Below are 14,044 nucleotides of genomic sequence, written 5' to 3' on the forward strand. Positions count from 1 at the left end.
TGGCATGTCATAAATGTTTTCATGTATGAGTCCATTGGGAAGTGAACAAATAACACAAATTGACATAACAGTGTCTCAAACGTTGGTTCATGTGCAAAGAAACCACATGGGAAAGCAATATGAGAAGGAGACTGGGAATGTGATACATAAATGTGAGGCTCAGCCCACCTGTCATTGCAAAAAAGAGACATAGGTGAGACATGCTTGCACTAAAATGGAAGCACGTCCAAGTTTCTGGCTTCTTAAAGTACTCTCACTATTTTGTTGAGGCTGCTCTTGAACTCCTGAACTCAAATCCTTCCATATCAGCCTCCTGTTGAGATTTACAGACACATGTCAGGATGCCTGGCTTGTTAAATAAACAGTAAAGAATGACGTTTGTTTCATTAAAATGTCTGATTGTTATTATTTACACAGTATTATTTACGTACTGTGTAAGATGTTAATTGTTGTTTAATTAATTAAACACTAACAGCAGTGGCTTCCGTCAGCTCAACTGATGGAGCATGAAGATATCAATGACTGAATATGAAATATAGTGGGATATTGTTCTAAATGCCACAGAAATAAGGAGAAGGGGCTGGAGGGATGGTTCAGCAACTAAGAGCACCCTCTGGTAACATAAATGTAATAGACAGATTTCTAAGCTTTTATTCAATTATTTTGTGTGTACAGGTGCTTTATCTTCATGTATGTCTATGCGTCACATACATTCCTGATACCAACAAAGGCCACAAGAAGGTACCAGATGGCCTGGAACTGGAAATATGAACTGTGATCCTTCATGTGGGTGCTGGGAACCAAATCACAGAACCATCTCTTTAGATCCATTAGAATTTTAGATCTTGGCACATTCTTCAGCCTCATCAGTTGAGAGAAGCATGTGAGGTTTTTCTTCTATTATTTGTTTTATAACTGAACCAACTTGTGTTAATTTAATGTTGTCATTAATTTAATGTGTCATACTGTGTAATCCCTTCAGTACAGTGTTGAACTTTAACACCTTGAATTTTATTGAGCGTATTTAAGTCCACTTTCCTTAGAGACTGGATATACAGCCTTAATCTGAATTTCATATCATGATAGTGAAACTTAGAATGAATTCAAAAGCAATATCTTTTAAATTAATTGGAAAAATTGAAAAGAGTTCGTGTTCATAATTCTTAACATGCTTGCTTGCATTTTATTTTGAAGTCACCAAGTCTTGGATATATCTTTCTTAGATGTGGTTGTTTGTTTTTATTTTTACTTTTTGATGTAGGTCTGTACAGATGTTCTATTTCTTCTGGAATCAGTTTGGTTATTTGAATATTTCTAAAAAGTTGTTTATTCTTTTATATTGTTTAATTTATTGGCACATAAAATTATCCTATTATTATCTTCTACTTATTCCAAATTTATTTACTTATTCTATAATGGATATGCATGTGTGTCTCTGCTTTCAGTGCCTGAGGGGGCCAGAAGAGGGTCACTAGAGATTAGAGTTACAGGTGGTTATGTGTTCCCTGATGAGGTACTGGGAACTAATCCTGGATGCTCTTAACTGCTGAGCCATACGTCCAGCACCCACTCCTTTTTATTTCTGTGACATGAAGAAGAATTTCCCATTCATATTTCTGTTTCATTTATGTCTCAACACTGGTTTCCATCAGTTGGGCTTGCAGGAGTCAGTTTTGTTAAACTTTTTACATAATCAAAACACCAAACAGCACTATTTAAATACAATAATTTTACATCTCCTGAGGATACAGGAGGAGAGCTCTCCAGTGTGGAACTCTACTGAGTTATTGCTTCTGGCAGCATGCTGTTTGTATGACTGTTCAGGCTGTCTTTTAGAGGACAGATGTATTAGATAAAGACACAAAGATGGGAAAGTGCAGCTCACAGTGGGTAGACCAGAAGTCCGGGAAACTGCAGCTCACAGAAGGTAGACTAGAACTCTAGGGTTGAAGGCCCCTTTCTCGGGGCCCTTCTTTTCTCTGATCCTGTGATTGTTAGTTGGAAAGCAGCGTATTCCTGGACAGATCACAGCAAACCATCACAGTCCTCACACGAGAGGTCTTTATTGAAAGAGGCACCCCTGAAGGGGTGGTAAGGGAAAGAAGGGAGAGAGAGAGAGAAATATCTGAGCCATGATGTAGATAATGCAGGTGGTGCTGCTCAGGTGATGCAGGTAATACAGGTAACACATAAGCAGAGGGTGTACAACAGTTGTCATGGCAACAGACACAGGAGGGTCTTGTCGTCTAGGGATGATGTCATTGCTGTGTTCAGAGGCTGGCTGTAAACAGCTTCTGGCTGTGGATGGTTCTGATGCTAACATACCTCCTTTTTTCTTATTATAACGAGAGAAAAAAGTGGGAGTGGGAAGCTGATGGTGAAAGGGGAATAGCACATCAGGTCTCTTAAACTGCTTCCTGCTATCTAGGGGTGCTGTCAATTTTGGAGTATAGCTGACTTTCACCATTGGGGCCCACTTGATAGTCATTTGCATCAGGCTCCTCAATAGACAGTGGTTAGTACTCCTGTAAAAAGAACTGATTGTTTGGTTAGATTTTTTTTTTTTTGAATTTGTTGTTGGAGGAATGTGGAGACGAGGTTAACGAGGCAGGGAGTAAATAGTAAAGCTAGGAAAATGTGGAGAAGAGGCATTAAGAAGGGTAGTATCCATTTCCTTACAGGGTTTTCAAAAGAGGCCTCCCATTGTTCCCTGCATTTTTGGATGTCTCTGGATGTCTTATTGCAGCTGCTGGATTTTATTTCTTACTATCCCAGATTCGTTGACATAGAAAAGCATTCTTCTTGGAGAAACAGGCAAAGGCCACCTTCTTTAGCTGTATGGACATTTAGCCCCCGTCAGTTCTGAAGCACCACTGCTGCCAAAGAATCCATCTGTTCTTTGGATGTGAGAATGGTTTGGGTCACTTCTTGAAAACTTGTCAAGCTGAGAAGAAAACTTTTTGTATAGGGTTAGGGAAGTGGTCAGTCCTGCTGTTCCAGCACCAGCACCGATAGTTATTCCTGCAGTGACCAGGACTGAACTTCCCTCTTGTCATGTTGGACAGGTATTGTGTCTACAACTGGGATTGGTAGAGGCTCCTTTCTGTAGATTACTCCTAGTTCAGGGCAAAAGAACACCAATGTGCAAACTCCTGACCAGCTGGCAGGTAGGCAATGATATACCTGGGTGCCACAGAGAACTGACAGGTTTTAGACTGCAGGGCACTGTGGCAGAGATGAGGTATCGAGGGTTATGGTTCTATTGCAGTCTAGGGAGCTTAGCATTCCTACAGAACATGTCCCAATGTCTTAAAACAGTCTTCCACTCCAAAAAGAGAGACAGAGAAAGGGTATGGGATCATGGCAACATCAGAGTTGGGGCAACTGATAAAAGGTGAGGCAAGGTTACTTGGCAGAATCACTGGAGAGGCTATAAGTGGCAATTGTGAATTAGTTCTAGGGGGTACACATAGCCAGCATCTTTTTTGGGGGGTGTTGCAGTGAACTTTATTGATGGTATTCAAGAGAGTAAGGAAGGCTCCCTACCCCCACCCCCCACCCCCACCCCCGCTATTATGGGATCTGGGATGGAAACTGTGAGGGAGATGCTCAGTGTTGGGGACAGGGACTCCTCAGCAACCAAGGGCCTCTCTCTTGCTCTCAGTGTCCTTGCTGGGGTGGGTGGTCCAAGGTATCTTACTCTTTGGAGGCCATGTAGGCCATGAGGTCCATGACCCTGTTGCTGTAGCCATATTCATTGTCATACCAGGAAATGAGCTTTACAAAGTTGTCATTGAGAGCAATGCCAGCCCCAGCATCAAAGGTGGAAGAGTGAGAGTTGCTGTTGAAGTCACAGGAGACAACCTGGTCCTCAGTGTAGCCCAGGATGCCCTTCAGTGGGCCCTCAGATGCCTGCTTCACCACCTTCTTGATGTCATCATACTTGGCAGGTTTCTCCAGGCTGCATGTCAGATCCACAACAGATACACTGGGGGTAGGAACACGGAAGGCCATGCCAGTGAGCTTCCAGTTCAGCTCTGGGATTTGTTTACAGCCTTGGCAGCACCAGTGGATGCAGGAAGGATGTTCTGGGCAGCCCCACAGCCATCACTCCACAGCTTTCCAGAGGGGACATTCACAGTCTTCTGAGTGGCAGTGATGACATGGACCATGGTCATGAGCCCTTTCATGATGCCAAAGTTGTCATGGATGACCTTGGCCAGAGGGGCTAAGCAGTTGGTAGTGCAGGATGCACTGCTGACAATCTTGAGTGAGTTGTCATATTTCTCATGGTTCACACCTATCACAAACATGGTTGCATCAGCAGAAGGGGCAGAGATGATAGCCCTTTTGACCCCAACCTTCAAGTGGGCCATGGCCTTCTCCATGGTGGTGAAGACACCAGTAGACTCAGCACCAGCACCACCCCCATTTGATGTTAGTGGGATCTCACTCCTGGAAGATGGTGATAGGCTTCCCGTTGATGACAACCTTCCCATTCTCAGCCTTGACTGTGCCATTGAATTTGCCATGGGTGAAGTCATACTGGACCATACAGACCATATTGTTGAGGTCAATAAAGGTTGTTGTTGAGGTCAATAAAGGTGGTCAATAAAGGGGTTGTTGATGGCAACAATCTCCATTTTGCCAGATGCAGAGCAGAAAGCAGCCCTGGTAATCAGGCGCCCAGTATGGCCCAATCCATTCACATTGACCTTCACCATTTTGTCTTTGGGACGAGGTTGGCACCCCACAAGAAGATGCAACTGTCTCTGGAACAGGATGTGCCCCGGCCCACAGGGGATCTGACGAGACCCTAGGGAGGGGGGCAAAAAAATGAAGGGACAAGAGACACAAAGAAGGAGAGCAAGTTGAGGGTTTTGATCAAGCTCTCAAACTTTAATATCAGGCAGCAGGTTATAAAGATACAGCAAAACAGGAAGTTTAGGCAAGGGTCATTGCTTAAGGCTATCCCACTATCGTATTCTCATTGTCCAAGACCATCCCACTGTCGTAACCAGCCTCTGGGAAATACAAGACATTCTTTAAGTTCCTGGGACTTGAGACCCAAGAAGAATGTCCTTTCTTAACCTTGTATTTTAACTGACTAGGTTTTCCCAGAACAGCAGGTAATTTCATGAGGTTCTCTTAGAACAGCAGGCAATTTCATGGGTTTGGCTCCTGACAGGATAGAGCAGAGAGAGCCAGCAATCCTTAACGCAACCAGTTTGGGTGATGGTAAGGAGTTGGTAGGCTGAGGTCAGGGTTTGAAGCAGAAGGTGATGTGACAGGTTAGTGTTATTTAAGGAAGTAAGGACCTCGGAGGAGTGTTTGAATACTTCTCTATTTTTCCAACATCTAGAGGTTGGACGATTGAGACATATTTTCTCTGAATGTGAATAGTACTCACTGGGAACCCAGATGGATTTTTACTATAGAGCTTACCAACAATGCTGTTTCCCACCTGGGGTTCCATGGGTCTTGTATGTAGAAGAAGAGGGTCTTGCATTGTTGATAGAAGTGATTGGTCTGTGATCCTATGTTGGGCCTTGGATGAGGTAACTCCATTTAACCTGCCACCTTCAGTCACGTAACACACAGGTAGAGGGTGTGATTAACAAATCTCCACCTCCAGAGATTTAAATATTAATGAATTATCAAAAGGCCAGGGGTGTAGCTAATTAAGTTATTCCCTCCCCTTTTCCCCCTCCCTATAAAAATCAGGCTCCCCTGGCTTTTGGCGGGGAAGCACATACCATCTATACCTACTCAACATGCCATGAACAATAAAGCTTTGGAAAACCAGACTCCACGTGTCACCTGGTCTCGCCACCAGATTCCCAGCCTTTGGAACCTCAAACCACAGCCGCTGCAGCAGCCACCAGCCCGCGGCTGAATGTGGGACCCCTGGCCGGCAGTGTGGGAAGCACACCCCAGACCCGCTGCTGGGCTGCCAAGACCCCACCACAGGACTCCCCCCCCCCACCGCGCGAGATTTTGTCCCCACAATCCTAGCTTATGTATCTGGCAAGACCAATATGGGCACCCCCATACTCATCTAGCTAATTTTTTACAATCACCTTTCATCTGGTCAAAAAGGAAGCAAACAAAGAGGTCATAATATTTAGATGGAATGGAGGACATAGGGATGGCAGCAATTTGGATCGACTCCTGGCATCTGGCTATGGAGCGGTTTCCTGATCTATTTGGAAAGACTGTTATCAGTGGGGGTTTCTTGAACCTTGAATCTCCATATCTAAGGACTAGCCTGGATGGAAATGAACAGCAGGGGGAGGATGAGAAGCCCATGTTTAATCCAGTGGGGTCAAGCACATCTGCTGGAGTGCAGTTTCATTTTTCTGGGATTGGGGACAAGGTGGGTGGTCTTGATGTCTTCTGGAGCTTACAAAAGCAGGGTCCTGTTGTGTAGGGGGCCAATATGTACGATGAAGAGTCATTTTGAGGTAGAGGGTGAAAGTTTTGAGGTGAGACAAGTGGACCCAATGAGAGAGTCCTTTGAGTTTAGCAGCTGTAGGAATCATAAGAATCACCTTGAAAGGGCCCTGCCATTTAGGAGATAGATAGAGAGATAGAGATAGAGATAGAGAGAGAGAGAGAGAGAGAGAGAGAGAGAGAGAGAGAGAGAGAGAGAGAGAGAGAGAGAGGAGGGCTGATGATCTGGAGTAGAGAGAAGAACCTGGTCTCTAATGTTGACAGGCAGTGGGCAGAGAACAGTGTGTGGCCTTGGTAGACAGTGGTCAGCAAAGTTCCATAGGAGAGAGTGAAGGTGGCAAAATAATGGGGTAAGTAGGTAATCAGGAGGGGAGAGCATTTAGGTGAAAGATTAGGAGTTAGGACTGGATATCCATACATGAGTTTGAAAGGTGAAATGAAAGAGGTCTCTTGGGGAATGCTCATAGTCTAAGAAAAGCCAGAGGTAGGAGGTGTACGCAATCAAAGTGTAGTTCCTGTGACAGTTTGACAAGAGTGGTTTTTAGGGAGCAGTTAGTTCTTTCTACCTTTCCTGAAGACTGGGGGTGGTAGAGAATATAAAAATGCCAGGGGATGTCTAGGGTTTTAGATAAAGGTTGAGAAACCTGGGAGGTGAATTCAGGACCATTGGCTGACTGGAGGGAAGCTGGGACACCAAATTGGGGAATGATCTCTCAGAGAAGAACAGAAACTGTCTGAGCCCTTTTTTGGTTGTGGGGAATGCCTCTACCCACCCAGAGAAGGTTTCCACCAAGACCAGGAGGTTCTTGGCACATTTGACAGTGGGCATGTGGGTAAAATCAAGTTTCCAGACATTTCTAGGAAGGGAATCTCTAGCCTGATGGGTAGGAAATGGGGTACTATAATACCTGGAGTTGGAGTTTGACATCTGACAAATTTTGCAAGAGGCAGTGATAGATTTTAAGGAACTTAAGTCCTTAAACAGAAGTAGGCTATAGGTGGATTTTAACAAAATAAGACAATGCTTGGCTGTTAGGATGAGAGAGTTGGTGACGATAGGGCAGAGTTTGATGAGTGTTAGGAAGTGAGAGTGAGGATTCGAATTGTAGTGTAAGAATGTCCTGGAGAGGGTGAGAAGAGTCTAGGCCACTAAGGGCTGCAGCTCTAGCTGCCTCATTAGCTCAGTTGTTTCCCTTGGGGACAATGGAGTCTTCAGTCTGGTGGGGTCTGCAGTGGACAATTCCAGTAGCTGTGGGGAGATGGGAAGCTTTTAGCATGGCCATAATTTAGTTTGCATTAGTTGCTGGTCCTCCTTTTGTCATAAGTAACACATGCTCCTTCCAGATGGCCGTGTGGTACAGGAGGATATGGAAAATGTATTTGGAGTCTGTGTAGATGTTTAGGAATTGTCCCTGTGTCAGTTGAAAGGCACAGGTAAGGGCTACTTGTTCAGCCTGTTGATTGGTTGTATGAGCAGGGAGGGCCTGCTTTGACCACCTCTGTGTCTGATACTATCGCATAGCCAGCTCTTCTGGCCCCTTCATGTAAAAAGGAGATGCCATTTTTTTTTTTGTTTTTTTTTTTTTTTTTTGAGACAGGGTTTCTCTGTGTAGCCCTGGCTGTCCTGGAACTTACTCTGTAGACCAGACTGGCCTCTAACTCAGAAATCTGCCTGCCTCTGCCTCCCAAGTGCTGGAATTAAAGGTGTGCACCACCACTGCCCGGCTGGAGCTGCCATTTGTATACCATGCATAGATGTGCTCTCCTGTATGTGTGAAGGATGAGGTAATAGTTCCTCTAAGGTTTCTGTGCAGGAATGAAATAGGGAATGGTTAGTATTTGGTTGAGGAAGAAGATTGGAAATATTAAGAAGCAGGCATGATTCAAAAGTAAGTGTGGAGTCTTCTATTAGTGTTACTTGAAGAGAAAAAATCCTGAAGGGAGGTAGAGTCTGTAAGCCTTTGTAAGTTAGGAACTGTGACAGGTTATGAGAAGAGAAGATGGTTATAGGCGACCCGAAGTTTAGTTTTTTAGACTCTCAAATAAGGAGTTTAGTGGCTGCTAAGGTACAATACAAGATACCCATCCCTTGATGGTTAGGTTTCCTTTTCTTTGACAGATACGCTACAGGTGCAAAAGAGGGTACCCAGGACTCCAAGGGCAAATCCCTCTTTTTTGGTTACATAGAGGGAGAAAGGATGAGTCAGGTCAGGGAGGTGTAAGGTCGGGGCCTTAAGGAGAGCCTGTTGGAGCCTTTGAAAAGGCTTGGTAACAGGTTTTAGAAGAGGTTCATGGGTGGGGCCTGATGCCGTTTCATATAAGGGACAGGAAAGGAGAAAAAAGGAAGGAACCCAGGAATGTAAAAAACTGGCTATTCCTAGGAATGATAAATCTCTTCCTTTGTAGAAGGAACAGTTAGAGACTGAATCAGATTCTTTCTATCTAAGGTAATAGCCTTGTAGGTTGGGGTAATTGTTAGTCCCAAATAGGTGATCTGAGGATTGGATAGTTGGACTTTAGAAGGTAAGACCCTGTAGCCTCAACTGGACAGGAAATTTAGAAAAGCAGAGGTGTCAGCTTGGCTAATTTTTAGAGAGAGACTACAGAGAAGAATATCATCTATGTAATGAACAATCTTAGATTTAGGAAGAGGCAGAGAAAGTAAGAAAGAAGCCAGGGCGTGGCTGAATAGGTGTGGGTTTTCTCAGAATCCCTGAGGTAGAACAGTCCAGGTGAGTTGAATAGGAAAGTGGGTGTCATTGTCAGTCCAGGTAAAAGCAAAGATGTTCTGTGACAGGGCATCTAGAGGTATATAGCAGAACACATCCTTAAGATCTAGGACCTAGAAATGAGAAGTCCCTGAAGGGATAGTGGAAAGAAGTGTATAAGGATTGGCCACAACAGGATGGATAGCAACTGCAGAGTTAATGTGTCTGAGGTCTTGAACCAGAGATAGGTTCCATTAGGTTTCTTAACTACTAGTATAGGGGTATTAAAAGTGGAAGAGGTAGGATGGGGGAGTCTTTTCCTTAAGAGGTCAGAAATGATAGGCTTAAGTCCCTTGAGGCTCTGGAGAGAGAGAGAGGGGGTATTGAGCTTGGGTGATGTATCTGGTAGAGTCCAGTAACTGAATGACAGCAGGAGAATGATGTTTAGCAACAGAGGGGTTCTAGACATCCCAAACCCGGGGGTCCACCTGAGAAGCTAACATGCTAGAGTTAGTAGGTTGAGTGCCTAGGAGGAGGAGGAGGAGAAGGATGAGAAGGATGAGGAAGGTGAAGAGGAGGAGAAGGATGAGGAGGGTGAGGAGGAGGAGCTGCTGACAAGGTTGGGTTTAGGTGAATGGGGGGAGCAAAAAAAAATAGAGACTCCCAACTTAGTTAGAAGATCCCTTTTCAATAAGGGGACAGGACACATTGATACTACCAAAAAGGAATAGGTCAGAAGAACACCACTAAAAATACAACTTAATTGGTGGGGTTTGGTGAGGAAGGTAAGGTCATCCTCCTACCCTGACAATAGGGGAACAAGGAGAGGTGGGTCCCCAAAACTCCATCAGGACTGAGTAAGTGGCCCCAGTGTCCACGAGGAAGGAGATGGGCTGCCTAGATACCATGATGACTACTCAGGGCTCTCTGCTGGTGATGGAAGTAGTCGGGTCAAGGAAGCTCCGACCTCTTCAGTCATCCATAGCCAAGCCTAGGAGATCAGCTGGAGAGTTACCTGGGAGTGATGTCCCTTTGTCCTGAGTGGCATGAGAGCAAGTGACAGCTCAATGTTCCTTCTGATGGCACCTAGAGCATGGCTCTTTTGTCTTGCAGGGGTTAGGGCAAGCCCTCATCCAATGACCTGTTGGCCACATTTGTAGCAGGAACCTTGTGGTCTCTGAGCCTTAGAAGACCAGGAACCTCAGGCAGTGACTGGGGCTGGTCTCACAGTCTTTGCCAGAATATAGTATTTTTGCCTACAGGCTTTTCATCTCTCTGATGATACACTTTAAAGGCTAGTGGCAAGACTTCTTCCTGTAGAGGTAGAGGTCCCCTCTCCAAATGTCTTAGTTTGGCTTTGATGTTGGGGTAGCTCTGAGAAAAGAGGTAGGTGATCAGGAGTTGCTTACTTTCTGGGTTTTCAGGGTCTAAAGTAGTATTGTAATAGGGCCTTTGTAAGGCACTCTAAAAATTGAGACTGGTTTTCTTGTTTATCCTGGATGACCTCTTGGAGTTTTTAAAAATTTACTGGTTTTAGGGCTGCCCTACAGAGACCGGCCAGGAGGCAGGTTATGAATCTATCTCTGGCCAAAATACCACCTGGGGAATTATAACTCCACTGAGGTCCTGGTCAGGTACTGTCTCAGATCTGATTGGATATGTTGGATTTGTTTGATGAATCTTGTCTGTATGTATTCTAGGGGAGAAATCTGGAGAGGTTGAACAAGGAGGCTCTGGGGAAGTTTGGTGAGAAGAGGAAACTGAGAAGGCTATGGTCTTAGAAAAGACTGTAGAGACAAATCTGCTATGGTGAGGGGGTGGTTCTTTAACTGGACTGAGGACTGTAGTGTCATCTGGTAGAGGTTTCATAGATAGAAGAAGTTGAATTGGGGGACAAGAAGAGCAGAGAGAGGGTTTGTAGGGAAGATAGGTAAAAGCTTGGATATATGGGACTTCTTTCCATTTACCATACCACTGGCAGTATGTATGAAGATTTCTTAAAATGATAGGATCAAATATGCCATTAAGTGGCCATTTGGAGCCATTGTCTAACGGGTACTGAACCCAGACCTTATTGCAAAGGTGTATAAATTTGGATATCCTCAAACTGGGTGTTAGTTTTAGAGATTTGGGATTTTCTAGGAGACATCTTGTGGAGCAGTGGGCTGTGAGAGGCAGCTGGGTACCTGGTCGAGTAAGCCTTGAACCCCAGAGACCCTCCAGGGACAGGAGAAGTTTGGCCTTGCTCCTGGGCCCTTGGCTCCTTTCATATAACTATAGCCCCTTCCACAGAGAAGTTTGGGCCATTGGTCATGTAGCACAGGTAGAGGGCATGACACAGGCCACAGAGCCTCAAGACATCTCCATATTCATGAGATACCTAAAGGCCAGAGGGCATAGCCAATTAAGCATTCCTTCACAGACCCTCCTCCTTGCAAAAGGTATTTAACCTCAGACCTGCCCTGAGAACACGGGGTATAAGCTTCATCCATTTTCCACCATGACAGTAAACATTTTAAGACCATGGACTACCTCTCTTCTTTGGGGCCTGTCATGGGGAACCATGGAGAAGGTCTTCAACTACGGAGCCGCCTTCTAACCTCCGGCCCGCCATTGACCTCTCTACATTCGAACTACAGAGGCCACCAACTCAAGTGAGCGAGCTGAGCCAGCCATGGCCTAGCCAAGAGAGTCACTGTGACCAAGAGTCTCATCCCCACGAAATGCCCTCACCCCTATCCGCTGTTTGTTGATCCAGCCTGTATGCACCCGCCCCCCACCCCAGGCTCTCAGTGGTGCCTGAGAGCTCAAGGGCTTGAGACCAGTTGGTTCCTAGCCGCTAACCAGCCAGGAAATCTTCAGCCCAAGAGCTCCGGCCCCAGTGGGACCTCAGACTGTGTTCTCTCCACTCCCTCTCTGCAGCTTCTCACAGCTCGAGTCTTTCCTGTGCTGTGTGGAGTGAGCAGGGACAAATCCCATACCTCTGCCATAATTCAACCCACAGGACTCATGCATGTGCCACAGCCCAACAGCATCTCAGAGGGGAACCTGGAGGCACAGCCGAAGACGAAGACGATGAGATGCCCATTACGTCGGAGGGATGTTATCGAACTATTCCTACTGGTGTCCTGAGGGGAAAAAAATCAAACACAAATGAGCAGTCAGGTCTGACATACCAGGTTGTCACATGGATGCTAGTGGCTATATGAGACCTGGGCTCACAGGAAAAAAGATTTAACTAAGCTTAGGACTTTTTTTTCTAGGGCAAAAAGAGAAAACTGCTTCATGAAAAGCATTTCTGGGAGGGAGGGGTCACCCAAGGGTTGAAGTCCTGGACTGGGGCATTGGCTTGGAGGCCAATGATAGGGACCATGGAAAGTCCATCCCCTAAGCCCATAGAGGGTGGCTAAACTTCTTTGGGAGAAGGGGCCTTACCATCCAACTGGAACAAAAACCTTACCAATCTGCCAATGCTTGTGTGAAGGTTTTGGTGATCCGGTGGCAGGAAAAGTGAGACTATGCAGCTGGCAGACTTGTCCAGATGAAGTTCTGCCTCTGAGGCTTAATCCAGGTGGAAGTGGCCAGCCAGCCCATGTGGTGGAGTTCTGTGTACCTTCCTGGAGTAGGCAGTGGTGGTGCCGGCAGCAGAGCCACTGGGTGTTGTGAGCGAGTGACAGCACCAATGTTAGATGAGAAGCAATGTATTCCTGGACAGATCACTCCACGCCAGCACAGTTCTCATGTGGGAGGTCTTCACTGAAAGAGACACCCCTGAAAAGGTGGTGAGGGAAAGAAGTGAGGGAGAGAGAGAGAGAGCTGGGTCTGGTCTGTGTCTTTTATGCAGGCCATGATGTAGGTAACACAAGTAGTAAAGCCTAGATGATGCAGGTAGTACAGGTAACAAAGGCAACACATGTTCAGGGGGTGTTTGATGGTTGCCATGGCAAAAGATGCAGAAGCCTCTTGTTGCCTAGGGATGATGTCATCACTGGGTTTAGAGGCTGGCTGTAAACAGCTTCTGGCTGTCCATGGTTGGTTCTGATACTAACAGTGATGAAGAGAACACACTAAGTAAGAGTTGGTAATGGCATCTCAGCCCAAATCCCAATGCTGCTCAGCCCTCCTGGCAAAGGACACTTTGTGGAAGGCACTGAGAGTCTGCCAAAAGGCAGTTGTGACAGACACCTTCTGCCAAGGTTCACATCTGTGGTGCAATTTACCAGCATAGGGACATTTCACTATTTGCTTATTCATTGCAGAATCGTTTACTAAATCCAACAGAGTGAGCATCATAAATACAGAACCGATTCCAAGCCCAAAGAAGCTAAAGGGCAACTGGGTTGGAGACGTCATCATGGTAAGCTTCTGTCATCCACAAAGAGCCTTCACAAGAAGTGCATGTTTCCACAGCTCTTATTGGACAGCTATGAAAGAGTGATGGATGAGCGAGCCTCTGTTCTGACATCTCCACACCACTCACTGACAGCATCCCAACTCCGGAGAGAAGGATTGAGAGAGGAAGCATCCACAGGGCTGCTGCCCACAGTTGTCTGCATGTTGCATCTCTGAGCTCAGCCACTGGGGCCCTGGACTGCTCCCTGCTGTTCAGATGCTGAACTTTGGCCAGAGTGAGCCCAGGGAATGGGATGTGAACATGAGCTTCACTCAGTTCTGGGCACCAAGCTTGAGACATAGGATGAACAGCCACAGGGGCACCAACCATGAGCACCAGGAGAATAAAAGGAAATCAGAAATGCAGAGTATTGGAAACACAGAGAGTCTGAGGCAGAGAGGAATGCAGGAAAAGGGGGCAAGACAAGAATGAGGGGAGAGAATGAGGGAGAGCGAGTAGTGAGAGAGAGAGAGAGAGAGAGAGAGAGAGA

The 14,044-nt window shown here is 45.8% G+C and overlaps 1 pseudogene across 1 annotated transcript; it reads right to left on the reverse strand.

The window, feature by feature from the left end:
• Positions 1-3,581: 3,581 nt before the first annotated feature.
• Positions 3,582-13,038, reverse strand: LOC143441511 (glyceraldehyde-3-phosphate dehydrogenase pseudogene; annotated as a pseudogene). Its single transcript, XR_013108999.1, has 3 exons — positions 12,622-13,038; positions 12,143-12,289; positions 3,582-5,580 (listed from the first exon to the last, which is right to left on the reverse strand). The product of XR_013108999.1 is annotated as a glyceraldehyde-3-phosphate dehydrogenase pseudogene (transcript).
• Positions 13,039-14,044: the final 1,006 nt, after the last annotated feature.

Source organism: Arvicanthis niloticus, chromosome 1 (genome assembly GCF_011762505.2).
Source record: "Arvicanthis niloticus isolate mArvNil1 chromosome 1, mArvNil1.pat.X, whole genome shotgun sequence".
Lineage (NCBI taxonomy): Eukaryota > Metazoa > Chordata > Mammalia > Rodentia > Muridae > Arvicanthis > Arvicanthis niloticus.